The sequence below is a fragment of the Myotis nattereri genome (assembly GCF_964212035.1).
Source record: "Myotis nattereri genome assembly, chromosome: 3".
In the NCBI taxonomy this organism is placed as follows: domain Eukaryota; kingdom Metazoa; phylum Chordata; class Mammalia; order Chiroptera; family Vespertilionidae; genus Myotis; species Myotis nattereri.
In genome coordinates this window covers 90,953,275-90,972,934 of record NC_138077.1, presented here as the reverse complement: position 1 = coordinate 90,972,934, position 19,660 = coordinate 90,953,275, and positions in this window count along the sequence as shown.

Sequence of the window (19,660 nt, the reverse complement as noted above, 5' to 3'; positions counted from 1 at the left end):
TGGTATCTATGAAATAGTTCTCTTTATTTTCCTTCTGTTTCCTTATCCTCTGTGTGTTACAATAACCAAGAGCTAGTTTGTTAAATTAGTTCCTTTGCCTCTATTGGGCAGAGCATTTGGTCAAATTCAAAGTACCAATGGGCTACCACACATACAGTGCCCCCTGGCTGTCAAACTAGAGCTTCTTTCAAGGAAGGAAAGAAAAAGGAGATAGAAGAAAAAGAGGACCAGGCATACTCTTTAAAAGTTAACTTAAAATACCTAACTTTTCTTATTCTATCCATAATTATTATAATTGATAGTCACATAAAATATTGAACTTCTTCAATCAGTCAGAAAAAGCCAATCTATATTTCTGTGTATCCACCAAACCAGCTCTGACCATTTAAAGCTGGATTATAAAAGAAAGGTTGAAAAAAAAATCATTGAGACACAGATTTTTAAATATCAAATATATACTTGCTGCCATATCAGATCATTACATTACCTAAAATTAAAGATAAAAGAAAATAAAGGACATTGAATTAAAAATAAGTAGGTTGATTAGTTAAACAGTATTTTCCCCCTTTTAAATGAGTAGCTTCCTGTTTCAGTTCTTATTATAGGTATTTGTTTAGCTCTGGTATCATTATGAAGAAAAATTGTCTTTCTCCCCCATCATTAGCTGTTCACATTGGTTCTCTCTCTCTCTCTCTCTCTCTCTCTCTCTCTCTCTCTCTCTCTCTCTCTCTCTCTCGCGCACACACACACACACACACACACAATCTGGAAATATCACTTTATCATGTAACAATGAAAAATATAGTTCTGCATCAAATTACAATCAAGAACACATATCCCATTACTCTTCCATACAGGATAATGGAGTTACTCAAGGCCAGATTATTTAGTCTTGACTACACACTCATATATAAAGGTAGATTTAGAAAAACAAAAGGTAAAGTTTAGTTCCATCATCCTCATTAATGTTATGAAAGCTTGATGTCTAAGTTTTCAAGTATTATATTTCAACTGGAATCTGCTGTTGTCTACTTTCTGAATTTTTCCATTCATTCTTTATGTACAGGATTGTATAAAAAAACTGAGTGGAATTTTCCTTGGAAATACAGGAGTAGTTTGATTAATATAGAACCATGTGGTTAACATATTGTTTCCATATTTAGAAAATAAATCCTATACTCTGAATTCAGAAAGAAATATTATGTATTTTTCATGTCTTAAGAACTAGAAATTTATTTTTAATGATTATTCTTCAAATATTGATCCATTATTCTCAGAAGACAGAGATACATGGATTCTATGTATTTGATATTATGTATATTAAATAGTTGAAAACTTATTATCAACATTCATCATTAAATTGGTATGTTAAGGCCTATTAGGGGAAATAATGAAAAGAAACAAAATTAAACCAGCTTTAGAATAGCAGTGTGAACCTGTGAACAATCCCCAAAGTTATTTTCAGAAACCATTCTAGGGGATATTAACAAAAGACTATAGTTTCCCCCATGAAGTGGCAGGTAGAGATACTAAGGGAAATGTTCCAATAAACTTTAAGTGAGTGCTGTGTATGTATTCCTACCTGAGGTGAATACCAATTGAGTGTTCTTTAAATGCAAACTGACTTTTCTTTGAATGGAAAAAGGTTAAAAGTTAAGAAATACCTCACTACCTTCCATCTTATTAGAAAGGCTGATGAGTTGCTAAGGCATTTGGAAAAATAACCCAAGCTAGAGAAGATATTTAAACGACCAAAAGAAAATGAAACGCATTGTAATAAAGCTTGTGGCATAAAATAAAGTACATGATTCACAGAACAGAGAGCAATACTGACATTATTCCACAGGTGAAGAACTTACACAGAGCCACAGGTTTCACCAGGACAGTGACTAGCTGTCTCCCATGTGCGGCTGCCACTCTATAGAAAATGCTGGAGTTAAAAATAAAATAGAATATTAAAATATGCCCAATGGTGTTGCAACCAACTGAGCCACCTGGTCAAGGCAAGCTCCCATATATAAGCAAGTAAACTCAGGTCCTATTACACACACACACTCACACATCATTACAATTAAGTTTTGTCAAAGCAATCAGAAGTATATTCATTAATATAATTTAGTAAATACTCAGAAACTGTCTGAAATACCAGGCCCATTCTAGGTACAAAAGATATAACAATTATTCAAATAGGCAAAAATTGCAGGTAGGTGTGTTTAATTACTCCTTATCTAGAGGAAGGTATAATTTCTTCGTGGAGCATGTATCCAAGATGTAGCAGAAGGGCTCTGATGACTGATCTAAGTCTTTCTGTATATCCATAAGAATGTACGTCTTGTTAAAATGAAATCTATAATAAATCTCTCATTAATTTAGATATATAAATAGAAAACAGAAATGCTAAACCTGTTGGCACTTTAGTATTTTCTTTCGGTCTAAGCTGTGAAAAATAAATAGGGATATGAAAAAATTGCTCAAACACAGGATTGATCCATTGTTCTATCAGATTTACAAAACACAGTTTGAAATATAAAATTTTAAGAATTCAAGATGGCAAAACCCAAGCATTACACCAAGCACATAGGGCTTGTCCAACCTTCTACTTGTGCAACTGCAGATGACACACACCCATGACACTCAAATGCCTATCACAACTAATCCATCAGCAAATCTTGTTGGTTCTAACTTCAAAATATATACTGAATCTGAGTCCTTCTCACTACATCCACTGAGACCCAGTGGTCCAGACCATCATAATCTTTTACCTGAATTATCCCTCTAGCTAACTAATTGGACTCCATAATTTCAGCCCCATCTCCTCTCCTCACACTTTCTGACTAGTATGTTCTATTCTCAGGGCAACTATGAGAGTGTTCTTTTAAATATAAAAAGCAGATTAGATTATATAATCTTTCTCCTCAAAAGTTTTGAATGGTTTGCCATCTCACTGAGAGTAAAATCTGATCCTTACAGGAGGCCTGTAGGCTCTCTATGTTTTTGTCACGCACCCCATATTCTCAGTGACCATCTCCTCTATTGTTTCTGCGTTACCATTATGCTCAGGTCCAACAAAGTTACTGTCTTTCCTGTTCTTTAAGCATGCTGAGGATGCTCAGAGCATTTGTTCCTGAAATTCAGGTTGAAATGTCCTCCTCAAAATAACTGAATGATTTACCTACTCAACGTCTTTAAATGCTTGATCAAACTTCTCAGTGAGGCTTTCTCTAACCTGTTTAAAATTGTAAAAACCCCATTTCTACATTGCATTTACCTTCTTCATATATTTCCAAAATATTTACCACTTTTTAACATCCAATATATTTTACATGTTTTTATTATAACAACTAGAAGCCTGATGCACGAGATTCATGCAAGGGGCTAAGCCCTCGCAGCCTTGGCTGGCTTCATCTGGAAGGTTGTCTGGACGGTTGTTCTGCTGTTCGGTCTAATTAGCATATTAGCTCTTTACTATATAGGATAATATAAACACTATGTGGAATGCAATTTTTGCCTGTTTGGATAATTGTTATATCTTTTGTACCTAGAATGTGTCTATTATTGCAGACATTTACTGAATATTTACTAAATTCTATTAATGAATATATTTCTGATTGCTTTGACAAAACATAATTGTAGTGTGTGTGTGTGTGTGTGTGTGTGTGTGTGTGTGTGTGTGTGTGATAGGACCTGAGTTTACCTGCTTAAATATGGGAGCTCACCCTGGTCAGGTGGCTCAGTTGGTTGAAGCATTATCTCATACACCAAAGGGCCATGGGTTTGATTTCCAGTCAAGGCACATACTTTGCTTTTGAGTATGATCCCAGTGAGGATGCATGTGGCAGGCAACCAATTGATATTTCTCTCTCACATCAATGTTTCTCTCTCTTTTGCCTTCCCCTCTCTCTCTAAAATCAATAAACATATCCTTAGGTGAGAATTTAAAAAAATAGCCTTAGCCAGTTTGGCTCAGTGGATAGACTGTCAGCTTGTGGACTGAAGGGTCCTGGGTTCTATTCTGGTCAAGGTCATATGACTGAATTGCGGGCTCAATCCCTAGTAGAGAGCATGTAGGAGGCAGCCAATCAAATGATTCTCTCTCATCATTGATGTTTCTATCTCTCTATCCCTCCCGCTTCCTCTCTGAAATCAATAAAAATGTATTTAAAAAATAAATTAAAAAAATAAATATGGCAGCTTATAATTCTGGGTATGTTTAAAAGCACATAAGCATTGTATAAGCTGAGAATAACTTCTCCAATCAATATGGACCATGGAATTCTTTCTAATGTATCCAGTCATAGTCTTTCTAAAATAAATATCATTAAAACTCACAAACAAAATCAATCATTCAGGACAGAGTTTCTACATTCAAAACTGTATAAGGGCTATCTTAATGATGTAGTCCATCTTTGTACATATATTTGCATTTATCCAATTTTAAAATTTACCATATAACATGTTACCATCCATTTTATGTGCAAATATCTCTCCTTCATAATGATAAAGAAAATAGTTTAGTAAATATTACATCTAAAATTAATTGCAGGCTGTTACATTTGTCAATTTGATGTACAGTAGTCTCCCCTTATCGGTGGGAGATATATTAAGACCCCCAGTGAATGCCTGAAACCACAAACGGACCAAACCATATACATATAAGCTATGCTTTTTTCTATGCATGTATATCCATACCTATAATCAAGTTTAATTAATAAATTAGACAGAGTAAGAAATTAACAATGATAATAAAATAGAACAATTATAATGGCATACAATAATAAAAGCTTTATGAATGTGGTCTCTCAACAAACTAGTATAATTTCTTTTTTCCTTCCTCACAATCTCATATATAAAATATTTGTTCTTACATAGATTTCAACAATGTCACCATATGGCCTTTTTTTTTCCTTATAAGGTCAATAACTTTTGCCTTTTCACTGAAAAGAAGCATTTTGTGGAATTTCTTCAGCATGTCTGAATTGCCAGTATCACTACTCTTGTGCTTTGGGACAATTATTAGGTAAAATAACAGTTACTTGAGAATAAGCATTGCAAAATGGCAAGAGCTACCAGATAACCAAGATGGCTGCTGAGCAACTATTTGAAATATGCTCAATGAAAATAAGAATAAAACATTTTATTAAAACATAAATCAGAATTACAAAATCTCAGAAATAAAATGAAGAACACATGAAGGAATCATACATTTTTTAAAATTTGAAATGAAGACAAGTTAAAAGAAATGCAAGAGTGAATAACCATTTTATATATGTGTGTGTATATAATACCTTAAGAAAAGATATATAATACCATATATATTATATATACATATATATGTTACATTAAGAAAAAAATATATAATACCATAATTAGTATTACTATATATCTATATTATTACTATACTAGTGACTTGGTGCACGAAATTCATACACATTAAAAGGGAATTAATTAGAGGACATACTTTAATATTGTTATTTGCCCTTTCTCTATAATAGAAGTGTCAGAGATGAAAGAAAATTAGTAAAATGTATATAAAAATCTTCCTCATGTCAGAGTCTGGGGAATGTCACAGGAACCAGAGTCAAGTCCCCACCCACCTACATGCACCACAAAATCATGTGAGACCCAGACCTGGCCAGCCCCAACCCCATTAGGCTAAATCCAGACCCAGCTGGCCCCACCCCCTGCAGGGTAGGGGGTGTAGCCTGAGATCCCCCAGCTCGGGCTGGGGCAAGGGGCATGCCTCGGGGTCCCCTTTAAGCCCTGCAGGTGGCGGGGGGCATGGCTTGAGTTCCCCCATCAACCCACGCATGGCGGGGGTGCAGCCTCAGGTCCCCTGGCCTGGTACTGAGGTGGGGGGCGGGGCCTCAGGTCCTCCAGCCTGGCTCCAGTGTGGGGGACATGGCCTGAGGTCCCCCATCAAGCCTCCCCAGGCAGGGGGTTGCACCCTGAGGTCCCCCATCAAGCCCCGCCAGGTGGGGGCACAGCCTCATGTCCCTGCTGATTGCTCATTAAGACTCGTTAGGGGAACTCGGCCTCTGCTGTGGGCGCAGCCATCTTGACCATTACAGCATGATGGTCAATTTGTATATACCCTCTTTATTAGCTAAGATATTAATATTACTGTATATATAATATTACTATATATATATATATATATATATATATATATTTATATATATATATATATATCTTAAAAATAATGTTAGATAAAAATGAGGAACAAATATAAATTAAAGTGAAATAAGTTTCTTCTTGCCTTTGCCTTCCCTTCTTTTCCCTCTCCTTTTTCCTGCTGAATGATGTTGGATACTGTATTGTTGTTAGAGTGCAACTAGTGTTTATACCTTGTTTTCTAAAAAAATTCTACAGTTTAAAATGTTAGGACTGTAAAACTGTCAAAAGACTCTGAAACTAGCTTGAAGTGGCTCACAGTTGCCAAATCTTGGAAAATTTAAGAATTAAAATAAATAATGTTAGAAATGTATTGTAATCTATTAAATGAACTGGAAATTCATAAGTGCATATTCCTGTAAAGAAAAATGAATACATAAATAAGAAAACACTACTTTGAACTAGAATGCCAATAAATAAATGCAGACTAGAGGAATGGAATTTAGAAATCACTATTTTTAATCATCAGAACAAAAATGAATTTATTCAAAAATCTTTAATCCTATATAATAAAAGGCTAGTATGCAAATAGACTACACGGCGAAACAACCAGAACAACCAAACAACCAAACAACTGAACAATCAGTTGCTATTATGAGCACTGACCACCAGGTGGCATGTGCGGAACATGACGGGCGTTGGCTGAGGCGGGATGGTGGAGCAGGTGTGTAGGGGTGCCAGACCAAGGCAGGAGGCTGGTCGCTGTCATTGGGGTGAGTTTCTGGTGGTTACTGAAAATGCTTTGTTCCCGTGCATGCTGCAGTACTGCCTGGCACTCACACCTGCTGCCAGTGCCAGCCCCACTCGCACCTGCAGCCAGCGCTGGAGCCACTGCTCACACCACTGCTGGTTCCTGGTGCCAGTCCCGATCACTCAGCACCTTCACAGGGTGCAAGTGGTGGCTGCCAGCCCTGATCACCCCTGAAGACTTCTCCACATCCCCCTGATCCTGAGGGGTGATCAGGGCAGCAGCTGCCACTCACACTTGCTGATGGCACCAGCCCCACTCATACCTGTTGCCAGCACTGGCCCCAATTACTCTGTATCAACAGCGGGTGCAAGTGGGGCTAGCACCGTCAGCATATGGGGCGTGGGAGCAGCTGCCGTGGGAGCAGGGCTGCTGGCAGACAGGGGACTGGGGGCTGTGGTGGGAGGGGCCAGGTGGGGTCGCGGAGGATGAGCCGAGACCCAGCCCTATGCCTATTGCAGCCTCACGGTCCACGGTTCCTTTCAGGGTGCATGAATTCATGCACTGGGCCCCTAGTTATAATAAAACACATAGTAAAGGTTTGATGAGGACCAGAATATTTACAAAGAAGCTTCTTATAAAATACTCATTCAATTAAATGGAAAACTAATTTTTTAAGGGGTCAGAGCAGAGGTTTATTGTAGGAGAAAACAGGCACTAACAGGCAGTAGGACAGAAGGCATTGTAACAAGTGCAGAGGCAGCAGGGCGTAATGTAGGAGACAGTGCAGCACTGTCTGTATTGGGAGACCACAGGGACACTAGGCCATGGGAAACCTCAGAAAGCAGAGAACAACCACCCCAGGTAGAGCACATTTGCTTACTAAGGACTGAAGGAGTAAAGGGATTTACCAAGTAAAAGTTCAACAACTATGACTAGTTGAAGTATTATTAAATTTCTGGACAATAAATTAACAATGTCTGCACCACAACAGGCTCAAGAATACCACCTGTGAATGAGTGTTTATGGACCACAGCCACCTCAAGCCACCAGGTATCTGGGCACAGATTCACTTTCCAGCAGTAATTTTATTTTATTTTATTACATGTCTCCTTTTTTCTCCAATTTACGCCCCTCCCCCTCCAGCCATTCCTTCCCCCAAGGTCAAGCCCCCACCGCCAGAGTGTCTGTATCCATTGGTTATGCTAATATGCATGCATACAAATCTTTTGGTTGATCTCTAACACCCCTTCCCTGGCCTTCTCTCTGAGGTTGGATGGTCTGTTCAGTGCTACCCTGTCTCTGGATCTATTTTTGTTCATCCGTTTATGTTGTTCATTATATTCCACAAATGAATGAGATCATTTATCTTTCTCTGATGATTTCACTTAGCATAATGCTCTCTAGGTCATCCCATGCTGTTGCAAATGGTAGAAGTTCCTTCCTTTTTACAGTAACATAGTATTCCATTATATAGATGTACCACAATTGTTAATCCACTCATCTGCAGATGGGAGCTTAGGCTGTTTCCAAATCTTAGCTATTGTAAATTGTGCTTCTATGAACATAGAAGTGCATATACCCTTTCTGATTGGTGTTTCTGATTTCGTGGAATATATTCCTAGAAGTGGGATCACTGGGTCAAATGGGAGTTCCATTTTTAATTTTTTGAGGAAACACCATACTTGTTTTCCACAGTGGCTGCACCAGTCTGTATTCCCACCAGCTGTGCACGAGGGTTCCTTTTTCTCTGCATCCTCGCCAGCACTTGTCGTTTGTTGATGATAGCCATTCTGACAGGTGTGAGATGGTAACTCATTGTTGTTTTGATTTGCATCTCTCAGATGATTAGTGACTTTGAGCATGTTCATATGTCTCCCGCCTTCTCTATGTCCTCTTTCGAAAAGTGACTAGGTCTTTGCCCATTTTTTGATTGGATTGTTTATCTTCCTTTGTTAAGTTGTATGAGTTCTGTGTAAATTTTGGCGATTAACTCTTATCTGAGATAAAATTGGCAAATATGTTCTCCCATGCAGTAGGCTTTCTTTTTGTCTTGTTGATGGTTTCTTTTGCTGTGCAGAAGCTTTTTATTTCGATGTAGTCCCATTTGTTTATTTTCTCCTGAATTTCCATTGCGCTAGGACAGTGGTTCTCAACCTTGGCTGCACGTTAAAATCACCTGGGAATCTTTTTAAAGTCCCGATTTCTGGGCCTCTTCCTCCGGAAATTCTGTTTCTTTGTTATGGGGTGGGGCCACAACATTAGTAACAAAGAAACAGAATTTACAGAGGATAAGGACCAGAAATCAGGATTTTAAAAAGATTCCCAGGTTATTCTAATATGCAGCCAAGGTTGAGAATCATTGCCCTAGGAGCTGTATCAGTAAAGATATTGCTACAAAAATTATTGTTTTCTCTTTGGTGAAAGGCATGGTTCTTAATAATAATAATAGCCCCGTGGACACCGTTCCACAGGTGAGCGCTACACGTGTCCCCAGTGTATGTGGACTTGGTGCAGGCGTTCTCCCTCTGAGACTCTAGTCCAGCCGTGGGCAAACTACGGCCGCGGGCCGGATCCAGCCCGATTGAAATGAATAAAACTATTGAAATATAAAAGACCGTACCCTTTTACATAATGATGTTTACTTTGAATTTATATTAGTTCACACAAACACTCCATCCATGCTTTTGTTCCAGCAATCCGGTCCAGTTTAAGAACCCATTGTGGCCCTCAAGTCAAAAAGTTTGCCCACCCCTGCTAGTCCCAGCTGCGCACATTTCTCCCTCCAGCCCAAATTCCCGATCCTGCTTGTCTTCCGGCTCTCTGACCTTTCTGTCCTCTGGTTTTCTCTCCAGCTGTGTTTAATTCACCAATTCTGGGTGGATATTATTTGATTCAGCTGTTTTTTCTATCTGTTCTGTGAGAAGGCGCCAGACCTGTCTGCCTATTTGGCTGCCATTTTGTCTCCCCCTGGACAAACTTTCTAGGCACCCACAGCTGGGGAAGCTGGAGTCTTGGTGTTCATGGGTTTGCAGCCGAGGCATCTGGTCCCTGGCCGGTGTGGCTGTAGGGTCCCGGGTGGTGTCCGAGGTCTCCCCGGGTGGAGGTGAGGCTGGGCTCCCAGTCACAGCTGCTCTCCCCTTCAATATGGCATGGTCTCTGTGGCAGAGCCAGCTGCCCCAGGAGAGATTTCAGTGGTAGCAGAGGCTGCCTTTCTAGGGGAGCCTGGTCCGCCAGCCCCCAACAGTCCTGTGGAATATAACTGTCACACACACAAACCCACACACCCCTCACATGTCTACGCACTCCTCTTCTGCTCCCTCACTCACTAACACTCTCTTCCTCACTGAAGTCCTGTCGGTCACCATCTTGGATCTCTTTCAGCAGTAATTTTTAATGAAGAAATATATTAGCTATCACTTTTAAGAAGTTAGCATTACGAATGATGAGACAAATTGAATGGGATAAACAAGGAACAGAGCATTATTTCTGTAATATTCTTTTAAAAGTTCATAAATTCAATTTATGCATGAAAAATTATAAAGCCACCTAAATTGAGGGACACCCTACAAAGTAACAAACCTGAAATCTTCAAAAATGTTAAGATGATGAACATTAAAGAATGACTAAGAAAGTCTTGCTCATTGACAGAGACCAAAGAAAAACAACAAATGAAAAGGCATTGTTGGGGTGTTGGCAATTTTCTATGATGTTTGCACATTCTTGGCATGTCTTGTGAAGAGAGGTACTGATGGAATTTGTTGTCTTTGTTATCTTTTCAAGGATGATTGTATACCAAAGAAAAGTGGGGTAGAGAGATAAAACTTTTCTTTGAAGCAGGTAGCAGGTTTATTTGCTAAGTAGATAACTACTTTCAAGGGTAATATCTTTTACAGGGAAAAGGTTAGTGAAGATAGCTTTCAGCACATTACAAAAATGCTGAGGTTTTTTAGGCTCAAAGTTTTTCATCTGTGGTGCAATCCCACTGCATCTGCAGCATCCTTCTAAGACACACCATGTTACCTCCATAGAAATTGGGAAGCATGGTATTGGCAGAAAACACACACACACACACACACACACACACACACACACACACACACAAACCAATCCAAAAGAACTGAGAAACCAGAAATAAAATCACATGTACATAGGCAAATCATTTTTGACAAATGAAACAAAAACATATAATAAAGAAAAGAAAATCTCTTCAATAAATAGTGCTGGGAAAATCGGAAAGCTGTATGCAAAAGAATGAAACTAGACTACAGTTTGTCCCCATGTATAAAATCAATTCAAAACAAATCACAACCTAAATATAAGATCTGAGACAACAAATTACATAGAAGAAAACATAGGAATTAAGCTTATGGACCTTGGTCTTAGAGAAGATTTTATGAATTTGACCCACAAGGCAAGGGAAGTAAAGGCAAAAATAAATGAATGGTCATTTTAATTTGTATCTCTCTCATGAAAAGTGACTTTGAGCATTTTTTTTCTTATGTCTCTTGGCCATCTGTATGTCCACTTTGGAGAAGTGTCTATTTTGATCCTTTTCCATTTCTTTTTTTTTTGTTTTGTTTTTTGTTTTTTGTTTTTTTTTTAATATTTTTTATTGATTAAGATATTACATATGTGTACCCTCTACCCCCCCTCCCCCCGCTCATCCCCTCACCTCCCCATTGTCCGTGTCCATTGGTTAGGCCTATATGCTTGCATATAAGTCCTTTGGTTGATCTTTCCCCCTTGCCCCCACCCTCCCCTACCTTCCCTCCAAGGCCCGACAGTCCAATCAAAGCCTCTCCGTCTCTGGATCAGTCCTTGTTCATCAGTTTATGTTGTTCATTATATTCCACAAATAAGTGAGATCTTGTGGTATTTATCCGCTCTCCAGTTCCATCCATGCTGTGGCAAATGGTAAGAGTTCCTTTTTCTTCTTCCTCTTCTTAAAGAATACCTTTCAGCATTTCATATAATGCTGGTTTGGTGGTGATGAACTCCTTTAGCTTTTTCTTATCTGTGAAGCTCTTTATCTGACCTTCCATTCTGAATGATAGCTTTGCTGGATAAAGTAATCTTGGTTGCAGGTTCTTGCTATTCATCTCTTTGAATATTTCTTGCCACTCTCTTCTGGCCTGCATGGTTTCTGTTGAGAAATCAGCTGACAGTCGGATGGGTACTCCCTTGTAGGTAACTGACTGTCTTTCTCTTGCTGCTTTTAAGATTCTCTCTTTATCTTTTGCTCTTGGCATTTTAATTATGATGTGTATTGGTGTGGTCCTCTTTGGATTCCTTTTGTTTGGGGTTCTCTGCGCTTCCTGTACTTGTAAGTCCATTTCTTTCACCAGGTGGGGGAAGTTTTCTGTCATTATTTCTTCAAAAAGGTTTTCAATATCTTGCCCTCTCTCTCCTTCTGGTACCCCTATAATTCTGATGTTGGTACGCTTGAAGTTGTCCCAGAGGTTCCTTACACCATCTTCGTATTTTTTGAATCTCTTTTCTTTTTTCTTTTTCGGTTGGGTATTTTTTGTTTCTTTGCATTTCAAATCTTTGACTTGATTCTTGGGATCCTCTTGTCTTCTGTTGGATCTCTGTAAATTATTCTTTATTTCAGTCAGTGTATGCTTAATTTCTAGTTGGTCCTTTTTCATGACCTCCATGGTCTCACTATACTCCTTAAGGGATTCATTAAATTTATCGGCAGTTTCCATAAAATTCTTGAAAAACCTTATAAACGTGGCCTTGAACTCTATATCCAGTCGTCTGGCCTCCTCCGTTTCTGCTAATTGTGACCTGTTTCTTTGTCTCCGCATTTTGGCTGCTTCCCTGTGTTGATAGAGTGGCCTGCGCGCCAGGTGTCCTGTAGGGCCCAGTGGCTCAGCCTCCCCAGTTACCCGGGGTGGACACTCTTGGTGCACTCTTGGTGCCTTGGTTGTTGTAGGATCACTGGGAGGAATTGACCTCCAGTCCAATTGGCTGTGGGAAGCAGCTGTGTCTGAAGTGGGAGAATGGACCCCCTCTGACCACTGGGTACAGTGGCTCCTGGTTCTAAGGAGGTGCTAATTCAGCCCCTGCCTGAGGCCACAGAGCAGGAACCACGAAGAGGCTCAGCTGTGAAGCAATGCAAGTCGCTGCGGGGCCTTGGGCCTTCTCTTGGAAGTTCCCGGTCTGCTTGGCTGAGCTATAGTTAGGTACATTCACATGCAAAAGCCTCTGCCGCAGCCTGGGTGGGGCAGAGTCTCAGGGAGTCAAAGGGGCGGAGAAAGACGCTATGGCTGATTCTCCGCGCCCGGAGTCGCGCGTCTCAGTGTCCCGGTAACGGCTGCAAGCACCTCTGAGGGAAATCCGCCCTCAAGTTCGCCCGCTGCCGCCTGACAGAGTCACCTCTCCCCGTATGAGACCTGGGTCCCCAGAGACTTCCCGGAACCGGAGTTCAGAGCAGTCGGGAGCTTGTGATTCAAAAAGACAGCCGCGTCCTCAGGCGCCACCCCCTTTCCGCACGCGCGTACCTCTGCACTCAGCCTCCGCAGCTCCTCTGGCTCTCAGCGTGCTTTTCTTTTCTTCTAGTTGTAGAAATTACACTCAGCCAGCCTTCCTGTTGTTTTGGACGATGTTTGCTCCGTCCTTTGGGATAATTTTCAATTGTTGTGTGGGGCGACTATTTCCCGGTATTTATCTATGCCGCCATCTTGGTTTCTCCCGGTTCCTCTGCCCCGAGCGGAGCCGCGGAAAGACGAAAGCTTCCGGGTGGCCGCGGTCTCCTGCACCGTGACCAGGAGTCGGGCTAGCCCACAGCCAACTCCTCGGACCGCTGAGAGGTCAGCAGCCCCGCCGCGCAGCCGAGTGTGGGCTCCGGGGACAAGAAGAACTTCTTATCATTTGCAACAACATGGATGGAACTCTCCTTTTCCATTTCTTAATTGAATTGTTTCTCTTCCTTTTGTTGAGCTGTATGAGTTCCTTATGTAGTTTTTATATTAACCCCTCATCAGATATATCTTTGGCAAATATGTTCTCTCATACAGTGGGCTCCCTTTTCATTTTGATGGTTTCTTTTACTGTGCAGAAGTGTTGTATTTTGATGTAGTCCCATTTGTTTATTATCTCCTTAGTTTTCCATTTTCAATTTATTCTTGTGTATGGTGTATGGTGGTTTAGTTTCATTTTTTTTGCATGTATCTGTCCAATTTTCCTAACATCATTTATTGAGGAGACTGTCTTGACACCATTGTATGTTCTTGCCTCCTTTTTCAAATATTAATTGAGTTGGCTTAGGTTGATTTCTGGGGTCTCTGTTCTATTCCATTGATCTATATGCCTGTTCTTATGCCAGTACCAGACTGTTTTGATTACAGTGGCTTTATGATATGACTTGATATCTGGTATTGTGATCCCTACTACTTTGTTTTCTTTCTCAATATCGGCACAGCTATCCAGGGTCTTTGGTGGTTCCATATAAATTTTTGGAGTATTTTTCAAGATTTGTGAAATATGTTGTGAGTATTTTAACAGGATTGCTTTGAATCTATAGATTGCTTTGTGTAGTATGGACATTTTAATTATGTTAATTCTACCAATCCATGAACACAATTTGTTTATATTTCCCTCTAACTCTTTTTTCAATGTCCTATAGTTTTCTGAGTACAGGTCTTTTACCTCCTTGGTTAAGTTTATTCTTAAGTATCTTAATGTTCTTATTTGTTGCAAGGGTAAATGGAATTATTTTTTAGTTTCTTTTTCTGAGAATTCATTATTGGTGTATAAAAATGCCATTGATCTCTGGGTGTTAATATATATTTTTTCCTGATACATTGCCAAATTCATTCATCATAGAGATGCAAATTGAAATAGCAATCAGGTATCACCTCACATCTGTCAGAATGGCTATCATCAACAAATCAACAAATGACAAGTGCTGGGAAGGATGTGGAGAAAAGGGAATCCTAGTACACTGCTGGTGGGAATGCAGACTGGTAGAGCCATTATTAAAAACAGTATGGTGTTTCCTCAAAAATTTAAACATGGAACTGTAATTTGATCCAGTGATCCCACTTCTAGGAATATATCCTAAGAAACCTGAAACAACACTCAGAAAGAATATATACACCCCTATGTTATAGCAGCACAATTTATGATAGTTCAGATCTGGAATCAGTTCAAGTGCCCATCAGTAGATGAGTGGATAAAAATGCTGTGGTATAGATATACAATGGAATACTATGCAGCAGTAAAAAGAAGGATCTCTTACCCTTTGACACAGCATGGAGGGACCTGGAGAGTATTATGCTAAGAAAAATAAGCCGGTCAGAGAAAGAAAAGTATCATGTGATATCACTCATATGTGGAATCTATTGAACAAAATAAACTGATGAAAAAAATAGTTCCAGAGACATAGAAGCGTGGGACACTTTGTTAAATTTCAAGGGAAGATAGGGGTTGAGATGGTGGCTGGATGGAAGAGAAAAGATCAACTGAAGAACTTCTATGCACATATGCATATCTAATGGACAAAGACAATAGTGTGGTGAAGGCCTGAATTTGGAGGCATGTGCTGGCTAGAAGTTGTCAATCAGGAAAAAGGATATATCTACAATACTTCAACAATAAAGATATATTAAATAAATAAGTGAATGAATTGGACTATAGCAAACTAAAAAAACTTCTGCACAAGAAAAGAAACTGCCAACAGCAACAAAAAAGGCAACCAACTTAATGCGAGAAGATATTTATAAACAATAGCTCTGACAAGGGGTTAATATCCAAAATATTTAAAACAGTCATAGAACTTATCACCAAGTAAACAAACAATCCAATGAAAAATGGTCAGAGGACATGAACACGCTTCTCCCAAGAAGACTTACAAATGGCCAACAGATATATGAAAAGATGCTCAACTTTATTAGCAAATCAGAACTACAGTGAGATACCTCTTCACACCTGTTATAATGGCTATTATCAACAAGACAGGTAGGTTGTGGAGAAAAAGGAACCGTCATTCACTGCTGGTAAGAATGTAAACTGGTACAGTTACTATGCAAAACAGTATGGAGCTAACTCAAAAAATTATTAAAAGAGTTACCATATATCCAAAAGTTTTGAAAACATTTATTTGCATAGATATATTCACCCCTATGTTTGTTGCAGCAGTATTCACAATGGCCAAGACAAGGAAACAACCAAAGCAAGTATCCTTCAATAGATGATTGGGAAAATAAGATGTGGTACATATATAGTATGGAATACTACTTAGCCATAAGAAAATATGAAAAATGTCATTTGTGACAACATGTATGGACCTTGAGAATATCATGCTAAGTGAAATAAGTCAAACTGAAAAAGTGAAGAGCCATATGATTTCACTCATATGTGGGATATAAAACTGAAACTCATATACACAAACCACAGTGGCTACCAAAGGTGGGAACAATAAAGGGTTTAGGGGTCAAATGTTTGACTTTGGGTGGTGGGCACAAAATGCAATATGTAGATTATGTGTCATAAAATGTATACTGGAAGCCTATATAATCTTATTAACCAACTGGAAATCTATATAATCTTACTAACCAACTAGAGGCTGAGGGGGTGTCCCTCAGACCAGCCTGCACTCTCTCCAACCTGGGACCCCTCAGGAGATGTCCGACAGCCAATCAGATATTCCTTCTCATAATCCGGGACTGTTGGTTCCCAACTGCTCGCCCGCCTGCCTGCCTGATCACCCAACCACTCCCCTGCCGGCCCAATTGCACCCAACTTCCCTCCCCTGCCAGCCTGGTAACCCCCAACTGACCTTCCCTGCTGGCCTGGTCACCCCCAACTGCCCTTCACTGCCAACCCAGTTGCCCCCAAGTGCCTTCCCCTGCCAGCCTGGTCACCCCTAACTGCTCTCCCCTGCTGGTCAAATCACCCCCAACTGCCCTCCCCTGCCAGCCATCATGTGATGGCCATCTTGTGATGACATGGGGGTGGCCATCTTGTGACGACATGGGCGTGGCCATCCTGTGCAAGGATGTGATGGTCAATTTGCATATTACCTCTTTATTATATGGGATGTCACCTGTATAAATTGAATTTGAAAAGAGAAATCACACACACACACACACACACACACACACACACACACACACACACCACAAAAGAAAAAGAATAAAAATTAAAAGAAAATAGAAATTATGAAGCAAGACAAGTTGACATAAACATGAAGCTCATGTTGCTTGCTGTACTGTAGACAAAGAAGTCTATGTCTCACCAAAGGCTCAAACACATAAGCTATTATAGGTTAATTTGTTAACTTACCATTCTGGTAAAATCTGGAAAAGTCCTAACAGGTATAACTGGAAAAATTGAATATATTCAAGGATTAGATAATAATTATATATCTGATGGAATGCACCACATAAAAACATTTTTAAATTAAAATGGTATGCTAAAATAATAAACTAAATAAAGATAAAATGAATCCCAAAGAAATACACTAAATATTAAGAGGCAAATAAACCCAAATATACTAAATGTTTTCAAGAAAAAGCAACAATAAGAGGGCAGAACAAATACAAAAATTATATACTAAATAACAATAAAATAAAATATATATGTATAAATTAAATATTTTAAAACACAATAATATCATATTATATATCTGAGAACATTGAATGAAAATGAACACAAAGAAAATTCTGTTACTTTTTATTGAAAAGAAAAAATGTATTTGGTTATTTGAGAATCAGAATTAAAGGCTTAAAAAAGAAAGAAAATTATATCATATGAATTTTCTTCTGACCTTTACAATCATCATTTTTCTGTATTTCTTTGTAGTTTTTACAAACAAATTTTATGGCATAAGTAGATAGATAAAAATATTTGATATTTCAAGGTAAGAAAATGTGAGGCAAGAGACAGTTGTGTTAAATGCAGGATAAAGCAAACGAGTAATTATAAGATATCCCAATTATACCTGTGTTTTTGAGAACCAGACTTATTAGTGTGGAAAAAAATTAAGATAAAAATATATACACGTATTTCCTAACACAGTCCTCAGCAGAGTACTAAAATCAATGACTAGCCTAGAGCAATGAGCATCCACACCACTCAAATTATAATCTTGAAATACCATTGCCCACAAAAGAGACTAGGACTTCTTGGTAAAATGGCTATTTCCAAGTCTAGAGCAGGAAATATTCAAGAAGAGCCTGAACATTTTATCATATTAGAAATTTTAAAAGTTATCAAAACTATCAGTTATGACAAACATAATTAGAAACCATATCTAAGAGATTTCCATTGGCCAATTTTGAGAAAATTTGAACTTCAATAAGTATAATATGTGCAAATAATTGAACCTGTGACTTGTGTTTAAATCATGAGTTCTTACTGAAATTTTAAAAAATAGCTAACCAGTCAACTATGAGGAATAATAGAGGACTGTTTCATTATTTTTAAAACTAGTCAACAAAAAAAATCAAATATTTATCCTGACTTTTCTGCATGAACTAAATCAAGGGGTAATTATATAGTAGATCAGAAAAACAGCTCTACAAGAGACAACCTAACTTATTGTCTGGTGTTGAAAGGACAGAGTGCCACCATGGTTATGCTAAAGGCCTTATATATAGACTAGAGGCCTGGTGCATGAAATTCATGCGGGGGGGGAGGGGTCCACTAAGCCCAGCCTGCACCATCTCCAATCCGGGACCCCTCAGGGGATGTCCAACTCTCGGTTTAGGCCTGACCCCTGGCAGTTGGACATCCCTCTAACAATCCAGGATCACTTGCTCTTAACTGCTCACCTGCTGCCTGCCTGATAGCCCCGAACTGCCCCCCCTGCCAGCCTGATCACCCTTAGCCACCTCTACCTGCCAGGCTGATCGCCCCTAACTGCCACCCCACTGTTTGCCTAGTCGCCCCACGCAGCCTTGCTGTTTGCTCGTTACTGTTACTGTGACAGCATCCCAGACAATTTGCATATTCCTCTGTTGTTAGTATAGATTGTGCAACACAAATGTACACTGAAAACCTAAGTCTGATCAAGCCTCTGGATCCATATGACATTTTACAGGAAATAAAAAAGCATAGAAATGTTGAACAATGAGTATACAAGTGGCAAAATTCACAGTATGGAAAATCTTACATACCAAAGGCTTGGTTCAGATCCTTCAACTGTTACAGGTAAGGAAAGTGATTAATATAAAATAACGGATAGCAGATACATTTGTAAGAAGGAAGGGATTGTGATGGTGATAGAGCATATACATGAGAAACTAAGGAGGCTGGTGATGTTCTACATTTTGATGGGGTTGTGTGTTCCAATGGTGTCTGCCTTAAAATAATTTTGCTATACATATTGTTCATATGGTTGTGTAGATTTCTATTATCTGTCATATATTTCAGTAAAAAGTTAAAAGTAAATTAACACTGACTATGAGAAAAATATATTATAGGAAAAATAAAATGTACAAATAATAATTTTGATTAATCATGCACTTACATAAAAAACTAGAAATAATAATACATTACTATGAATTTATAATATAAAAAATTTTGGCATAATGACATAATATTTCTTAACAGCAACTTGAAATGACATATACATGAATATGAACATCAATTAAAATTAGTGTAAGATTCATAAATTTAGAATAATGAATGAAAGTTATAGGTTTGAAGGTAAGCAAGGAATATGGTAACAAATTCATTTTGGTGAAATATAAATGAATAAGCTAGTTTATGATTTCATAAAATGTAGAAAAAGATATTTACAATTAAATTTGTCCATCAAAATCAGAAATGCTGGTTATCAACAAATGT